This window comes from Hipposideros armiger, unplaced genomic scaffold, assembly GCF_001890085.2.
Source record: "Hipposideros armiger isolate ML-2016 unplaced genomic scaffold, ASM189008v1 scaffold_283, whole genome shotgun sequence".
NCBI lineage: Eukaryota > Metazoa > Chordata > Mammalia > Chiroptera > Hipposideridae > Hipposideros > Hipposideros armiger.
In genome coordinates, this window is record NW_017731633.1 from 2,305,281 (window position 1) to 2,310,096 (window position 4,816).

Consider the following 4,816-nt stretch of genomic DNA (forward strand, 5'->3'; position numbering starts at 1 on the left):
GTTCCTGGTGCTTCCTTTTAACCCCTGCTCCCCAGGTCCCTGAGGCAGGAGGCTGCCCCACCCTTTTCCTCCTCACTCAGGCCACCCACACACATTCTTCCTCCCCCCACAGATCAGTTCCTGATGACCCCTGACCCCAGCTCCCAGGGAGGAGAGCACTAGTCCCAAGGTGCACTGGGGGCCTGGACTCCTGGGTCTGAGGGAGGGAAAGATGGGAGTTTGGCCTCCTCAGTCCCTAGACTTTTAGGTTTTTGAGCAAGAAAGTGTCTAAGGACCCAGATGTGGACCTCCCAGGTAAGCAAATAGTGGCCCTGGCGTCCGGGAGCCTCACCACCTCTGTCGGTGCGCGGGCCTGCAGGTCCCCGGGCCCTGGGAACCAGGCTGCATGGGTCCAGTGGGGTTGGGATGATTCACGCACCTGCTGGAAGTCCCTCTGTGGGTGCTGACGACCTCCTTGTCCCCACGAGAGAGTGAGCCAGCGAGCAAGAAAGCATGTGTCACCGAACTGGCAGCCGACCCTGCCCCGGGCTGGGGCGCAGGCCCAGGCACTATGGGGAAAGGGCCCTGGAACAATCAGGCTTTGTCCGCCCCAGCCCTCAGTGCCATGCTCCTGGCAGCTCCATTTCTCAATCTCTCTTCCAGGCAGGCTGGTGACAGGCGGCTGTGTCAATAGCTTCTCTTTGTCCCTGTCTGACAGCTCTCTTGCTGTCTTTTGATTGTCCACCCACCTCTGCCCCAGACATCAGGACTTCTGACCCTCCTGGACCCCTGCTCCTTCAAGTTTTCCCACCTCTGAGGTCTCCCTGTCTGTCTCTCTCCCTGGCTATGACGGGATGTCTCCATGTCTGTCTCTCTTTTTCCTCTATCTGTTCCTCTCAGTCTCTACCTGTGCCTCTCTATCCCTCTGCTTCTTTCTCCATCTTTTTCTCTGTGTCTGTCTTGCCCCTTTATTCTCCGAATCTTCTAATCTCTCTGCTTATCTTCCTTTAGTTTCCCCCTGCATTTTTTTTTTTAAGATTTTTATTGGGAAATTGGGGGGATGGGAACAGTGCTGGGGAATTGNCTTTGGGGTCCTCTATATATAGTATCATGTCATCTGCGTATAATGACAATTTTACTTCCTCTTTGCCAATGTGGATGCCTTTTGTTTCTTTTTCTTGTCTGACTGCGGTGGCTAGAACTTCCAGAACTATTTTGAATAAAAGCAGATAAAGTGGACAGCCTTGTCTTTGAACAAGATCTTGAAGGAAGTGGTAGATGGATTCATGTAGCTACTTGGAGGCAGTGAGTTCCAGGCAGAGTAAACAGGCAGGTGAATAGGCAAAAGGAAACTTAGAATGTTCTAACAGGGAAGCCATTTTGACTGGAGCTGAATGAGCAAAGAAGACATGAACAGGCAGTGAGGTCAGAGATATAACAAGGCTAAGATGACGTAGGGACCTGAGGACCAATAGGACTTTCTTTTCACTATGAGCAAGATGGGAACCATTGTCAGATTATTACTATTGATAGACGACAAATTTCTAGTAGTAGAATTGACCCGTACTTTTAAATCAGATTCAAAATTGTGATTCATTTCTCAGCTATGAGCCCAAATAGTGCCTCAGTACTGAGCCCTAATCCAATTCTACCTCTGTCCCATATTTTGACCCATCATAGAAATTATTGTTACCTACCCAAGCATTCACTGCATCTGCCTTTCTATCAGAATCTCAGTTTTGTTTGGACAATCTTGTATCCTCATGGTGGCCACAAATAAGCTTTACTGCACCAAGCATGGGAGTCATATACTGCTTGCCAGTGATAGGTTTAGAAATGGACATGTAATGCAGTTCTGGATAATGAGGAACGAGGGGGAAACCACTCGGTCGATTCTGGGAGATAATCCTTTTTTCCAAAGCAAGACACTAGAAAAATTCTCTTTTCGCATGTTAGGTGGTGTCCCTTGTGGGTGGAAATTCTGGACGTGTGGCAACCCTGGGACCATGGAGGGAAGTGGCTGGTGGACCTAGCTGAAACGCTGTAGATGGCCAAACAGAGAGATGGAAATAACTGATGTCTTTGATGAGGTCGCTGAACTGGTGAACTAACCCTCCATGGGGCCTCTTCATCTCATGACATCATCAGGTGTCCTTTCTGGTCTGGAGATTTTTTGGTTCCCACAGTCAAAATCTTCCATATGAAAACATCAACTTTGAGTCCAAATCTCAAGTCGGATCCCAAATCCGATCCCAAACCATGAAATCCAAATCCAATTCTAACTTGAATCTCTATCTGGAAACTACATTAAGCAGCAAACCCAACTCTACCTCCAGTGCTACCTCTTCCCACATCTTCTCTCAGATCCAACCCATTATACACTTAAGAAATGTGTACTGAGCACCAGTTACATACCAAGCTGGGCTCGGTGCTGAGGATACAGTGGTACATAAGCCTGGACAGAGTCCTGTTCTTCAAGAAACTGATAGTCAAATGTTACAGAAAAAAATAATCAAATATTAATACACAAATGTAAAATTACAACCACAATGTATGCTCTGAAGTAAAGGTGCAGAGTGTTATGAAAACACTTCCAGGAGATTTAGACCTAGGAAATGACAATAAGCTGACAATGGAAAGAACAGTAAGCACGAACTATAAGAAAATGGAAGGGGCCTGGAGAGGGTATCGTGTACAGGACACAGCATGTGCTAAGCTCCTGAGATGGAAAGGAAGTACAGGTGGAACTCAGAGAATAGGGGTTGGTTGGAACCAGACAATGAAGGACCTTGTAGGTCATGGTGAGTTTGACTTTATCTGGTGGACAATGGTGAACCACTTGGACATTGGGGGAGTGACATAACAAGATTTGTATTTTCAAAATATCAATCTGGCTACTACATGAAGGATGGATTTGAAGGGGATGTGGAGTTGAGGAGGCCATTGTTGTTGTTCAAATGAGAGATGGTGATGACTTGGATAAGGCCTTCTGGAAGATGGAGATGGTAATAAGTGGATGGATTCAAGATGCATTTAAGAGAGAACATCAACAGGCTTTGGTGATGGATTGAATGGAGGTTGTGGTGAGAGAGTTTGAAATGTTAGAACTTCAGTGGCTGTTGATTGATGGACAGCGATGTTATTTATTGACAAGGCATGGTCAAATATAATCAAGAGCATAGAAGAGCATTAGAAATATTTCAGTCCCTGACTTCATGAATAATTTTAACTCCCATCCATACTTTGACACAACTCTCAATACCAATGTTGACACAAACCCAAGTCTTAACCTGGAAACTTAAGTCTTACCTAATCCTAACCTTCGGTACTGGTTTATCCTTCACCAACACCAACTTATGCCACAACTTGGAACCTTCTTTCTGACCAAGTTCCTGGCTCCAAGTATTAACTCAAGCTACAACTCATACCTCAACCAACCTTAATTCTGACTGTTAACTCTGTTAACTTAAACCCTGAACTCCAAATCATAAGCCAGTCTCAGCTTTGACCCAAACACTGGATGTGACCATAGCCTCAGTCCCAAACTTGACCCCATGTGCAACTCAGACTTTAGTTTCCATCCCTGTCATATTCCAGGAATTTCACATTGATATTCTCCCCCCACGAACCCATCTCCAATTCACATCTGACACCAATCCTAACATTCTGAACCCAATCCCAGTCCTATTCTCATTCCCAACCCAATTTCTACCTCAAATCCCTTCCTCATTTTCTTGTCCAACTTCTCTCCCGCACCTCTTCATCAGCTCTACACACTACCTTGATTCTTGTTTTACAAAACCTGTAAAATGAAGTCTACCAACTTCCAGTCAAGATGGCATAGCAGGTAAACTCTGTGCTTCCCTTCTCCCCCAATCACATCAAAATTACAGCTAAATCATAAAATAATCATCATTGAAAACCACCTGAAGACTAGCTGAGCAGGAGTCCTATAGCTAAGGATATAAAGAAGAAGCCACATTGAGACTGGTAGAAAGGGCAGAAATGTGCAATGGGCAGGTCCCACAGACACGGTGTGGTGAATACAAATCAGGAGGTGTATCTCAGCAGAAGTCCTTTCTGAGGAGTGAGGGGTTGTAGCCCCACATAACCCTCCCCAGCCTGGAACACCAGTACTAGGAAGAGGGGTCCCTATAACAACTAGCTGCAAAAACCATGGAAGAGTGTTAAAAACCAAGAAATGCTGCTCTTAAAGGTCTCCCCTCCCCCCACAGACTCACTCACTCACAAACTAACTTGCTCTAATCTTTAATGCAAGGGCAGCAGCTCAAAAAATGCTAGTGACACACAGGGAGGAACTAAATTGACTAACTTCAGAGCAAGAGCTGTAGGGACAGGGGTCAGGGCAACTCCCTGTGTAGACAAAAGTACTGGCAGGCTCCACTGTTCTTTTGTTGAACTCTTCCTCCCAGTTGCCCCAGCACAGGCAGTCTCCAAATCTGACCTTGGCCTGCACAAGAGCCCCTCTCAAGAGGCTCCAGTCCCAATACAGTTGATGGCTGGTTTCAGACCCCACCACAGCCCACCCAATGAGCTCCATAAATGACAAACCTGAAGGGTGGACATGACTGGCACTGGCGACCTGCTAAAGTGACTCCTGCTTTGTAAAATCAGATCTCACACCACAGTTCTTCTGCTGTATTCATAACCAGCCCTCACATCCAGTCAGCCTGAGGGTCAACCCCACCCACTGATGTGCCAATAGCAATAGAGGCCCAACTACAACACGAGGGTACACACAACCCATACAGGAGACACCCTGGAGCACCCAGCTCAGGTGACTAGGGAGACTGCACTACTGAGCACCACAGAACAC

At 46.6% G+C, this 4,816-nt stretch overlaps 1 protein-coding gene across 1 annotated transcript in view; it reads right to left on the reverse strand.

Annotated features, from left to right (window-relative positions):
- KLK6 (kallikrein related peptidase 6) overlaps window positions 1–537 on the reverse strand; it is a 37,325-nt gene extending 36,788 nt beyond the window's left edge. The window contains exon 1 of the mRNA XM_019658169.1: window positions 419–537. The gene's annotated coding sequence lies outside the window, so the exon portion shown is untranslated. The remainder of the gene's footprint in view (window positions 1–418) is intronic.
- Between the last annotated feature and the right edge of the window lie 4,279 nt (window positions 538–4,816).